This window comes from Nycticebus coucang, chromosome 6 (genome assembly GCF_027406575.1).
Source record: "Nycticebus coucang isolate mNycCou1 chromosome 6, mNycCou1.pri, whole genome shotgun sequence".
NCBI classification, from domain to species: Eukaryota; Metazoa; Chordata; class Mammalia; order Primates; family Lorisidae; genus Nycticebus; species Nycticebus coucang.
In genome coordinates, this window is record NC_069785.1 from 7,933,144 (window position 1) to 7,947,304 (window position 14,161).

Sequence of the window (14,161 nt, forward strand, 5' to 3'; positions counted from 1 at the left end):
GAAAGCACTGAGGACATAGAACGGGCATCAGGTAAATGACTTTGCTGTCTTGGTTTGAGGAGAATGTGGAGTGTGTGGATGAGACGCACCAGCTCTTCAGAGGGAAAACACTCCTGGGCACTGGCTGACAGCCCTTTACTTATTTATTTTTACATAAGCCATCCTGAGCCGAATAAAGGGTAACTAGCCAAATTAGCAGGATCTTGGTCCTCATTCCTGGAACTTGCTAACAGGAGGGTATCCATCAGGCTTACCAAATTAGCATTTTACTGATCGGGAGGCACAAAGCCTTTTAAAGTGACTGTGAGTCTCCGAGCCGAGGCTCTGGACTGCCGGTTCCTAGGCAACGGAAGGATTGGCAGAGAATGTGTTTTGATGTATCATTAAATAAAGGCCGCACAATGCTGAAAACTGTGAGCAGGATTGGGATAATTGTATTTATTTTTTGGTGTATTATGTTAAAAAATAAACAAAAATCCTTTATGCCCTAGAAAATGCACTCCCACTTGTGTTTTCTCTCTGTCCTGTTCTTGAACACTACCATTTTCCTCCTAATTTTCCTCCTGCAGTTTAAGCACAGCATTTTTTTTTAATGGATAGCATTTTAAGATTTCTTTAGCTCTGTTCTATTATTGAAAAATTGGATCACATATGCTAATAGACAACAGGGTCTGAAGGGTCCTCTGGCAACACCAGTAATTTTATGCTTATGAAAACCATGTTTTACAGAAGGGAAGGGGTTATGCAGATTCACCTTGTCTTTAGCTTCTCAAGTTCAACATCGCATCCTCCGTGGTGCCTCCCCTGACTTAACTGAAGCATGGTGTCTGGGCGCTTGTTTGAAAGGAAACTGCATCAGTTCATGCCCCACTCGGTGGCCAGCCTGCTGTGCTGTGGGGGACATTTGCTTGGTGGACCCAGAGTTTGATGTGATGCCTGTAATGAATAATAAATACGTAATGCATTGTCTAAGGCCACACCACCTTTTCATGATGAATGAGGACCAAGACCCTGGCTTCCTAGTTTTTTTGGTTTCGTGTTTCTCCAAGGCCTCCTGCAGACATTAGAGCACTACAGAGAAAATCTGCATTTCTGGTCCATGTGTTTTCCTGCTGCTCTCATTCAAGGCAGGTGGATACCAGCTGCGTGATAAAGACGAACACATCTGATTAACTCTTTCTGCCTGGTGATGTCACCTAAACTTCAGCTTCGTCTCTTCCGTAGTCCCATCCACCTCTCATTGGAGGACTCCGTGGAATGAGCAGCCTCTGCCATGGACCCATCCATGTTCCTTATTCTGCAGGGGGAGAGTCAGCCTATGGCGATTCAACAGTTAACAAAACAGACATGGCCATATGGGCGCAGAGCTGCCATCTAAGCCCACACAGCACTGCTGACCCTGACACCTGTATTCTTTGCCACCTCCTGGGTCTCCCATTTTCTCATGATGGAGGGATGTAAGGGTGAGGAATCTCTGGGAAGCTTCTGTCCCCTATCCCTTCTTTCTTCATCTGTCAGGCTGATAAAGCCTTCCCTCCACAGAAGGGACAGGTAGGTTACCTCTCCTCACACTGTGTCTGCTGAAGGGATACTCCACACTCACTGCCTGACTCCCCCACCTCCCGGTCATTCTGTAAGCAGCTGCAATCTGGCTTCATTCCTCACCCCGCTCCCCGACCCACCTCCCACTGCCCTCCCCATCAATATTTCAGGACATTCCTAAGTCAATGTCTCCATCCCTAATTGCCAGATTCAATGTTTCAGCACTCATTTTCTTTGTTACTTCTATGATATAGTAGGTCCCTGCCACTTGGTTGAAATACGTCCCAAGGGCATCATGTATCCTTGAGTATCACTAGAGCCTTTAATGTCATCATAACTTGCAGGATATTGCAGAAAAAGAAGTTCCTGACTCAGATTCCTAATGAGAGCTAATGTGTCCTTGACAATTAATAAAAGAAGGTGAAGCCAGTTGGAGAAGTGGATGCTGCCTGCTGTGAGACGTGTTCTCCACACCCACGGGGGACTCGGGTTTGTGCCATCACTGAGACTTCAAAGTGTTACTTGTCACAGAACATGGGGTTGCTCAAATAACTAAGAACACTGAAGCTACAGATGCCCGAGGTTACTTTACTGGTGCTCGCTTCACCTTCAGAACCTTTTCCTTCTTTGGTTTTTAGATTACTTGATCTCTGTTTCTCCCAAGAATTCATGATGGATTCCTTTCCTTCTGACAGATCCTTCAGAATTGGTACTGATCTCAGGTCCTCTTGAGCTTATGGATTTGACCACTCCATATTTTTCTACATATTTTGCTTCTAATCCTGGATGGTGCAAAGCATTAACGTGCCAGGAAACCTTGTGTACACACCAAGCTGACTTCTGTGTCAATATGACACCTCTCTCAATACACCAGTGGTGAGTGAGCCGTGGTTGTTCTCTGCCCCCCAGATCCATTCTCCACCTGCCTGTGCTCTGCTGTATGTTCTGGAAGGCTGGTCTCCAAGGTCAGTATCACCTGCCGTTCTCGCGTAATGGCCAGCTGGAGGCACTGCTGAGAGATCAGACAACAGGAGGAAAAAAAGGTCAGGGCCTTCATTGCCCTCTCTCCTTCCCTGCCTTATAGAAGTTCTGGGTGGGAGAGGGTTACCATTTCTCTGTGGTCATACCTTTTGCTAAGTGGCCCTTTTTTCTTGCTCTGATTTTCACCAGTTTGCAATAACATGGTTTGTGCTCTTTGCTGTTGCTGGTTCCTGGTTGCTTCACTGTTGTCTTGGTGGCTCCCTAAACCATGCCCATGCTTCAGAAAATAGTGCCTTCTCCTGAAAGCTTTTCAGTTAAACCCTTCTGAATAGGCCACCATTTCCTGCAGGTGCCTGAGTGATACAGAGGTGATCCACGTCCCAGAAATAGGCATTGAATCACCTCCTAAGCTTCCTCAATTCCCTTACGTATCTTTCAGATTAATTATTTCAATTTCAGTTATAAAGAACCTAAGGAAGAGGGAAGGTTACATACAAGGGGAGACGTTTGAGACCAGAGCCCTACCTAACCTTATAAGTGAGGTCTGGACCAACAAGAGGCATCAATACCTACGTCTTTGAAGAAACTCAGAAATAGATTCTGAATTTTTCTCTGTTCTTGCTATTCATTCTTCCTTAGTGGCACCAACTTTCTAAAGGTCAAGCTGGATCAGATTTCTCTCCTTAAAATCTTAGAGATCTAAAAATACACCTGCCATTCAATCCTACAATTCCTCTACTAGGTATATACCCAGAAGACCAAAAATTACATTATAACAAAGATATTGTACCAGAATGTTTATTGCAGCCCAATTCATAATTGCTAAGTCATGGAAAAAGCCCAAGTGCCCATTGATCCATGAATGGATCAATAACTTGTGGTATATGTACACTGTGGAATATTATGCAGCCTTAAAGAAAGATGAAGACTTTATCTCTTTCATGTTTACTTGGATGGGGCTGGAACATATTCTTCTTAACAAAATATTTCAAGAATGGAAGAAAAAGTATCCAATGTACTCAGCCCTACTATGAAACTAATTTATGGCTTTCACATGAAAGCTATAACCCAATTATAACCTAAGAATAGGGGGTCCCCTGTTCTATTCTTGCTAATGCATTTGAGTTCTCTGTGGATTCTGGTTATTAAACCTTTGTCGGAGACATAACCTGCAAATATCTTCTCCCATTCTGAGGACTGTTTGCTTGCTTTACTTACTGTGTTCTTGGCTGTGCAGAAGCTTTTTAGTTTGATCAAGTCCCAGTAGTGTATTTTTGAAGCTGCTTCGATTGCCCGGGGGGTCTTCCTTATAAAATACTCGCCCAGACCGATTTCTTCAAGGATTTTCCCTGCACTCTTTTCTAGTATTTTTTTAGTTTCATGTCTTAAGTTTAAATCTTTGATCCAGTGAGAGTCTATCTTAGTTAATGGTGAAAGGTGTAGGTCCAGTTTCAGTCTTCTACAGGTTGCCAGCCAGTTCACCCAGCACCATTTGTTAAATAGGGAATCTTTTCCCCATTGAATGTTTTTAATTGGCTTGTCAAAGATTAAATAACGGTAAGTAGCTGGATTCATCTCTTGGTTCTCTATTCTGTTCCAGACATCTACTTCTCTGTTTTTGTGCCAATACCATGCTGTTTTGATCACTATTGATTTGTAATATAGTCTGAGGTCTGGTAGCGTAATTCTTCCTGCTTTATTTTTATTTCTGAGTAATGTCTTGGCTATTCGAGGTTTTTTCTGATTCCATATAAAACGAAGTATTGTTTTTTCAAGATCTTTAAAGTATGACAGTGGAGCTTTAATAGGGATTGCATTGAAATTATATATTGCTTTGGGTAGTATGGACATTCCTTTTGGAAAGAGATATGGAGAACACTTAGAGATCTAAAAATAGATCTACCATTCAATCCTGTAATCCCTCTACTGGGCATATACCCAGAAGACCAAAAATCACATCATAACAAAGATATTTGTACCAGAATGTTTATTGCAGCCCAATTCATAATTGCTAAGTCATAGAAGAAGCCTAAGTGCCCATCGATCCACGAATGGATTAATAAATTGTGGTATATGTACACCATGGAATATTATGCAGCCTTAAAGAAAGATGGAGACTTTACCTCTTTCATGTTTACATGGATGGAGCTGGAACATGTTCTTCTTAGTAAAGTATGTCAAGAATGGAGAAAAAGTACCCAATGTACTAAGCCCTACTATGAAACTAATTTAGGGTTTTCACATGAAATCTATAACCCAGTTACAACCTAAGAATAGGGGGAAGGGGGTAAGGGAGGGTAGGGAGGGGGGAGATGGGTAGAGGGAAGGGGATTCGTGGGATTACACCAGTGGTGCATCTTACAAGGGTATATGTGAAACTTGGTAAACGGTCTGTTAAGCTAGTGAATTATGCCCCATGATTATATCAATGTACACAGCTATGATTTAATAAAAATAAAAAAATAAAATACAAGCAAGAAACAAAGCACCCAAATAATCACAAAAGCTTATCAGATGGAAAAAAAAACGAATGGGGGAAGGGGAAGAGGGAAGGGAGGGAGGGGGGAGGTGGGCGGAGGGAGGATGATTGGTGGGACCACATTAACGGTGCATCTTACAAGGGTACATGTGAAACTTACTGGATGTAGAGTGTAAATGTCTCAACACAACAACTAAGAAAATGCCAGGAAGGCTATGTTAACCAGTATGGTGAAAATATGTCAAATGGTCTATAAAACCAGTGTATGGTGCCCCATGATCGCATTAATGTACACAGCTATGATTTAATAATAAATAAATAAATTAAAAAAATCTTCAATGGCTGTAGTCTTGCGTCCGTTGCATGTAAGGCGGATGCCTTCGTATGAGACATTATTCCTTCATGCTTTTGCTTTTAATGACCTCTCCCTGCTATTGTGTCTCGATGGTCCCCTGGCCCTTAGACAAGCCACATCACGCATTCAGCTCCTGCTGTGCTCTCCCAGGCACCTCTTCCTTTCTTTCCGTTCTTGCTTATTGCCACTGTCGATCATTCACATCCTAAAAGTCATCGTAGACTTTAAAAAAAAAATCACCTGTCTTAATTCCAGCATGTAGCAGCTTAGCAAATGCTACTGGTGAGACAGACCCTGATTCACACTTCACTGGCAAATCCACTCCTGGAGAATTTTCAGTTTTGCACATCCGGAAGGGTTTAGTATACGGTGGGAACTGAGATATAAATTAACCCAGGATCCCGAAGGCACACATCAGTGAGAGCAATAGAAGTTTCCAAATAACTTGTTCTCCCTGGCTTTTCCTCAGCTCTTTACTGTGTCTTTATTTCTTTTAGAAATGAATTCTTCCTTCACACTGTATGCTTCAAAAATGCTATAATAGAGATAGAAAAATGTTTCTATGACTGTGAGGGTTTCCATGTAGGAACCACCGTCTACTGGCCTTGGATGAAAATAGAAATAATTAAGAATTCAGAGGCAGTTCACCATCAAATTACAAATTTGGCAGTTTTAATTTTGGAATTTAAACAGCCAGATTGTGTTCATTTAAAATGTTTTATATTGGCATAACAGATGTCTTTCCATGGGAACATTCTTAGCAATTAAAATATACAGACACACAGTTATTTGTGTGTGTGTGTGTGTGTACACATCTCAGTTCAGTATTATGTGGCTTTGTTGTGTTTGTGTTACCAGCCAGAGGAAATTTTAAAATGGCGGTATTAGTAGACATCTTAACAATCTCTTCTTGTACAGATTCTGATTCAAGGGAAAAATACCCCGAGATATCAAAACAGATGGTTGTCTTCCTCTAAAACTATCTGGAGGAGGAAGAGTCTACAGCTTCATTTGCCAACTCACATTAGGATGCACAAAGAACATGTGCAATTTCTAGAGAGAAAAAAAATTTACATACAAGTTTTTTGATGTTTTGTTTTGCAGGAGATCAAGGGAAATGGTTAGCATTTTGATAAATGGGTACATTTATTTTATTTTGCCTTTGCCTTTTGGAATTGACCTAGGTAGACTTAAAGGACTCATGGATTCTGAGTATGGAGGCTGCTCCAGAGGGTCACAGGCTTTTAGGAAGTCAGAGGGCTGAGAGGCAGAGATCCGGGAGGCCACTGGCAGTGATGTAGCTTCCTAACAAGGGGGTCTCCAGGTGGAAACTTATGTCATTCATAAAGAATTCTAGCAATTTTGTGCCACCATCTCAGCCTTGAGCACTGAAGGAAAGAATTTCCAAGGAACTGTGGCCTATGATCCCAGCTGCCTTTCACAGCCCGTAAGCTGCTGTGAACTTGCCATGTGCTTTCTGCCATGTGTCTGCCTGTGGCCACCTCGGATGAAGACTGGCTTCTCCTCATCTCCCACCTTCCAGCTTTCATATTAAGAGCTCCACACCAGCAGCTCTGACCCAGAAGCAGGTAAGAAAAGGCATTCTTGTCATTTTGCCCCTTGCCTCCCTTCTCCAATGCCCCAGTAATGCAAAAAGCACAGTACATCCTGGTCAGTGATGAAAGTGACATATTTAGTGGCAGATTTCAAACGGTATCAAAAAGTCTTTAAAATATTTTTATTGTCTTTTGCTAGTAAGGAGGCAAAATGTACACTGGAAAGGGAATGACCTTTGGAATAACGGACTTGGATCTAAACTCCAGACCCCTCCATTTTAGCTCGGTGGCCTGGGTTACATCATTCCACCCTGCAGAGTCTTGTTTTTGCATCTATAACAATGGGGATAGATGCTTGATGTGGCTTGTCTAAGGGCCAGGGGACCATTGAGACACAATAGCAGGGAGAGGTCATTAAAAGCAAAAGCATGAAGGAATAATGTCTCATACGAAGGCATCCGCCTTACGTGCGACGGACGCAAGACTACAGCCATTTTGGAGTCTTGCCTTCAAAAGTAAAGGAAATAAGCTTTGGAAATCACTTACTGGGAATCCCACGCTGGACACGGAGTAAGCACTGGGAGAATGCTTACTCTGTTCAGAAATTGAAACCGGAGGACTGATGCTGAAGTCTGCCGCAGATTGCCCGTTTCTATGCCCTGACCACATTATGATGTTGCTGTTACCTTGTAATGGCTTGACTTTTCCTTGTAGCACATTACTTACAATTTTCAGTATCAATAAGCTTTCTCTCTTAGTGTGTTTCTTTTACAATTTTCTCTTCCAGAAATAGCAGCACAAGGAAGGCAGCTTAGTTTGGAATCTCTGCCAGTCCTTGGCTGTGTCTCCCTGAACAATTAAGTCACTTTTATCAAAGCCTCAACTCCTTATGTGTAAAATGATGGGCTGCAAGAGTGGGAAGGAAGAGAAGAGGCGACTTTAGAGTGTTCAATTTAGTTTTTTTAAAAAATCATTCGTCCATCATGTTCCTGCCTGTTTCACTCACTAGGCCAGGCTCTGTGGAGGCTGGCTGAAAGAGATGTGTGTGAAAAGGGGACCCCTGACTTTCAGGGCACTATAGTCAATAAAAAATATCAATGAGAAACACATAAAATATAGCAGAATTGGAGCTTCTGGCCTAAAATTATAAGGCCTAATTTTATAACAATAAATCTAGCAAGCATAATAAATCTGGCCTAATTTTATAATAATAAATTTGGTAAGCATATCACAGCCTCCATGGAGAGGGAAATAAGCAGAACCTGTTTTAAAAAATATTCCAGCGGTTCTGTGAGGTATTGTTTTGCATGGAGAGGAAAAGACGTGCTACAAAACAGAAATGATGGTTGAGTTTTACAGTCATCCTCTCGTTAACAATTTGGCACCCATTTTTCTGAACACCTGCTCTGGAGTAAGTCCTGTGCTTGGATGTAGTTATGAAGACAAATGATTTTATCTGCCCTCAAGGAGCTTCCATTTTACCTGCTTGAAGATAACTTTTATCTCCTTGGTTATAGTTACCAAGATAAATGCTAGCAGGGTGGGAAACCTGTCAGCCTCTGCCTTTGCTGGTATATTAAAATTTAATTCATATTAGTTTTTTCTCTAAAGTCTTGATTAGAACTATTTGTTTCATTCTCTTACTGAAACTTGATTAGGGCTACGGGTGGTGGTGCCTTTTCTAACGTTCCACCAAATTAAATTCACCAGAGTGTAATTCGGAGCGCTGGATACCCCGGTCATCATCACTAAAATGTTAACGAAGAAAGCAATTTAGAAAGAAGGCTGGTCTCCATTTAAATACACTCATCACTGTGAAAACTTCTGACCTACCTGTAGTTACATAAATTTAAAGTTGCACTCAGAAAAATAGGTGAGTGGGCTATTGTTTAAGTGGTGCTGAAGTGAACTGGAGAAGTTGCTGCCAGATTGCTGTTTCAGAATGTATATTTAAAATATTAAAAAAAAAGAAAACCTTGAAAATCCAACTGCCAGTTTACTGTAATGGTAATTCAACCTTTGGCTTTTCTTTTCCTCACCAGAGACATAGTTCATATTTCTACAAGGGCTCCCTTCAAAGATTTGTAGCCACACAAACTAGTGGATGGGCTGCCACTCGTGCACTAGAGGGGTTAGTTCAAGGTTAGTTCAAGGTTTAAAGTGCACTCCTCATTATACGACTTATAATAAGGTACAGTAACCATGAGGCCCGACTAAAAAGTTTATCCTGGCTTTTCAAACCCTGTTGCAACTCAGAATTGTGTTAGCCACATGCCGTCCTGCCCTCATTACTGTTTTTCCTGAGTGTTGGTACTGTTTTGTTCTTTAAAGCTCATGGCAATGGTGTTGAGGGATGATCTGTAACATCATGGCTCATGGCTCAGTCCACGCTTTATTAATTAGGACAGGAGTTTTGAATTTAGGTGTCCGGTGTTAAATGGGTTTCCATTACTTCATTACACTGTGCTGGTAACAGACTATCATAGAATGTAGCCTCACCCATTCCCCTCTCACCTTCTCCAAATGAACTGAACTTGATTTGTATTGAAAATACACAACCTGGAGGAGACAAGATGGCTGACTGAAGCCAGCTTTCCACAGAGGCTCCCGTCCAGTAGGAGAGTTAAAGGACAAAAATTCAGCAAGTAACCTGGTGGATTTGAGCTGCACTAAGAGAGAAGGTTGAAGAACGCACGTCAACCCCGCTGAGGCGAGCTGCGACCACAAGGATACAAACAAAAGGTACAAAATCCATCACCAAGTGGATGGGAGTCCCCTCCCCCATGAGAATGGCTCAGAGTGCCCCACAAACAACTGGGCAGAGTTCAAAGGTTCTCCCACTACACTCCAGGGGAGAGACCCTCTAAAAATTGGACCTACCTCCCCTACTAGGGTGCCACGGTGTCCTCCTGCCAGGCATAAAACTGTATAAACTGTATAGAGTCTCTACCTGGAATTCTGAGCTCCCAGCACTTCCCTTCACTCACACTGAGGTCTGGAGGCCAGTCCCAGACAGCGGAGAGGGGACCACTCCGGAGTGGCAGTTCCCTGAGGCACAGTGCGACAGCCGTCTTTTGGTGACAATACGTCCAGGCATAAAACTGTGTAAAGCTGTGTGTGTTCTCTGCCCACAACCCCAGGCTCCCAGCGCTCCCCGCACTCCCCTCTGCTCTCGCTCCAAGGTCTGGAGGCCTGTCCCCCAGGGGTCCAGACTCTTGGGCGATTGCTCACGGGGTGTAGACAGTGCTGGGCTGCAGCTGGTCGGTTCAGACTCTGGGGTACGGGAGTGGAGAGAGGATGGTTGGCTGGAAGGGAGCTACACCGGAGCAGCAGTTACCTGAGCCATAAAACAGCAGCCCTCTTTTGCTAGCAATACAGCTCACTACGGTATATTCTGAAGCCACACCCCCTGTTTCCCTGGGCAACCAGAGACTCTGAGTATAGGATTTGCCTGAGGCAACTCCAACTTGCAAACTGGGGAAACTCCCAGGGCGGGGCTGACCCAGAGGTCCGCTTTACTAAACCTAAGACGCACCTGGCCCTCAGGGGATCGTCAGCCTATAGACAATACAAGAGCAAAGACAAGCTGATTTGGAACTTAATTCAGCTTCTCTTCTGCAGGGGAACCCCAGAGTTGTTCTGTTCTGTTCTGTCAGTAACATTAATCAGGGGTGAGACTGATTAACTGAGTGAAAACCCCCCCAATCTTCATCGAGCACCCGAAGTTGTCAGGCCTCACCTCCTCCTGCTAGAGAGAGGCAGAGCGCAGCGGCCTGGCAGACTTCCTGTGATTCAGGCAGGTGCAAACCCCTGGCACTACAGGCAACTGGGTCAGCCAACTGCAGGGCTATCAGTGACTGGGTGACAGTGGTGCAAGGTGGGGAAGGAGGCAGCAACCTTCCCAGACTGATCTATTGGCTGGGTGGCTCCTCCTGACTCCATGCAGCACTGGAGTAAGCCACACCAGAGTGGTGTTCCAGAAACAGATGAAGTGGCCTCGCTGGGCACAGAGGCCCTTCTGCATGAAATTATGAAAGAGAATTTTCTAGACATGCCTAGAGATTCTGAAATTCAGATAGCGGACAGCTTCAGAACCCCAGCACAACTCAACCCCAATAAGACATCCCCCAGGCATATCATAATTAACCTCACTAAAGTTAATATGAAGGAGAAAATTCTGAAACCAGTCAGACATAAGAAACCCATTACCTTCAAAGGGAAGAATATTAGAATGACTGCAGATCTCTCTGCTGAAACTTTTCAAGCCAGAAGAGGGTGGTCATCGACTTTTAATCTCCTAAAGCAAAATAACTTTCAACCCCGGATCTTGTATCCAGCTAAACTGAGTTTCATTTATGATGGAGAAATTAAATACTTTAATGACATTCATATGTTGAAGAAATTTGCCATAACCAAACCATCTCTTCAGGATATTCTCAGACCTATCCTCCATAATGACCAACCCAATCCTGTCCTTTGTTAGGTAAACTCCCAAATATTTCATCTTCTTTGGCACTACTGTGAATGGAATAGAGTCCTTAACTGTTTTTTCAGCTTGACTATTGTTGGTATATATAAAGGCTACCGATTTATGAGTGTTGATTTTGTAACCTGAGATGCTGCTGTATTCCTTGATCACTTCTAAGAGTTTTGTAGTAGAATCCCTGATGTTTTCCAGATATACAATCATATCATCTGTGAAGAGTGAAAGTTTGATCTCTTCTGACCCTATATGGATACTCTTGATTGCCTTTTCTTCCCTAATTATGGTGGCTAAAACTTCCATTACAATGTTAGAGAACAGTGGAGACAATGGACAGCCCTGTCTGGTTCCTGATCTGAGTGGAAATGATTCCAATTTAACTTCATTCAATACGATATTGGCTGTGGGTTTTCTGTAGATGGCCTCCATCAGTTTAAGAAATGTCCCTTCTATACCAATTTTCTTAAGTGTTCTGATCATGAAGCGATGCTAGATATTATCAAAAGCTTTTTCTGCATCAATTGATAGAATTGTATGGTCTTTGGTTTTTAATTTGTTTATGTGCTGAATTATACCTATAGATTTACGGATATTGAACCAGCCTTGAGACCCTGGGATAAAACCAACTTGGTCATGATGTATAATTTGTTTGATGTGTTGCTGGATTCTGTTTGTTAGGATCTTGTTGAATATTTTTGCATCTATATTCACTAGCGATATTGGTCTATAATTTTCTTTTCTTGTTGGGTCTTTTCCTGGTTTGGGGATCAAGGTGATGTTTGCTTCATAGAACGTGTTGGGTAGTGTTCCTTCTTTTTCTACATTTTGGAACAGGTTGAGTAATATAAGTACTAATTCCTCTTTAAAGGTTTGGTAGAATTCTGACATGAAGCCATCTGGTCCTGGGCTTTTCTTTTTAGAGAGATTTTATATGGTTGATGCTATTTCCGAACTTGATATGGTCTGTTCAACATTTCCACTTGATTCTGGCTAAGTCTTGGAAGGTGATGTGCTTCCAAGTATTGGTCAATTTCCTTCATATTTTTATATTTCTGAGAATAAATTTTGTTGTAATATTCATTAAGGATTTTTTTAATTTCTAAGGAGTCTGTTGTTATTTTGTCTTTGTCATTTCTGATTGATGACATTAGAGATTTTATCTTTTTTTCCTGATTAGGTTAGCCCATGGTTTATCTATTTTATTGACCTTTTCAAAAAACCAACTTTTCGATTTATTGATCTGTTGTATTATTCTTTTGTTTTCAATTTCATTTAATTCTGCTCTAATTTTGGTTATTTCTTTTCTTTTACTGGGTTTGGGGTTGGAATGTTCTTCCTTTTCCAGTTGCTTGAGATGTCCCATTAAATTGTTAACTTTCTGTCTTTCCGTTCTCTTGAGGAAGGCTTGCAATGCTATAAATTTCTCTCTGAGGACTGCCTTTGCAGTATCACAGAGGTTCTGATAATTCGTGTCTTCATTGTTGTTTTGTTCCAAAAATTTGGCAATTTCCTTCTTCATCTCATATCTGACCCAGCTATCATTCAGCATAAGGTTATTTAACTTCCATGTTTTTGTGTGAGTATGCAGATTCCTGTTGTTACTGAGTTCAACTTTTATTCCACGGTGGTCTGAGAAGATGCAAGGAACAATTTCTATTCCTTTAAATTTACTGTGGTTAGACTTATGACCTAAGATGTGATCGATTTTGGAGTATGTTCCATGGGCTGATGAGAAGTATGTGTATTCAGTTTTGTTGGGATGAAATGTTCTGTAGATGTCTGCTAAATCCAAATGTTGGATGGTTAGCTTTAAATCTAAAATTTATTTGCTCAGCTTTTTATTGGAGGATCGATGCAATACTGCCAAAGAAATGTTGAAATCTCCAACTATTATGGAGCTGGAGGAACTCAAGTTGCTCATGTCTGTTAGATTTTCTCTTATAAATTGAGGTGCATTCTTGTTGGGTGCATAGATATTAATTGAAATCTCATCATATTGAGTATTACGCTTAACAAATATAAAGTGACCATTCTTATCCTTCCTTACTTTTGTTGGTTTAAAGCCTATTGTGTCTGCAAATAGAATTGCAACACCTGCTTTTTTCTCATTACCATTTGCCTGAATTATGGATGACCATCCTTTCACTCTGAGTCCATATTTGTCTTTTAAGGTAAGATGTGACTCTTGTATGCATTAAATATCTGGCCTGAGTTTTTGTATCCAGTCAGCTAACCTGTGCCTCTTTAGAGGACAGTTTAAGCCATTCACATTAATGGAGAATATTGATAAGTCTGGTAAAATTTTGGGTATCAAGTTTTTCGAAAGTCCAGTGGACATTTTTAATCCTTTCACCACTGTGGCAGTTGGAGTTTGATCAAAAGTTTCTGAGTGAGTTTACTTTTGTGGTAGAGGATTGGGCTGGTCATTATGGAGGATATCCTGAAGAGCTGCTTTTGTTATGGCAAATTTCTTCAACATATGAATGTCATTAAAGTATTTAATTTCTCCATCATAAATGAATCTCAGGTTAGCTGGGTAGAAGATCCGGGGTTGAAAGTTATTTTGCTTTAGGAGATTATTAAAAGTCGATGACCACCCTCTTCTGGCTTGAAAAGTTTGAGCAGAGAGATCTGCAGTCATTCTAGTATTCTTCCCTTTGTAGGTAATGTATTTCTTATGTCTGACTGGTTTCAGAATTTTCTCCTTTATATTAACTTTAGTGAAGTTAATGATGATATGCTTGGGTGATGTCCTATTCGAAGAG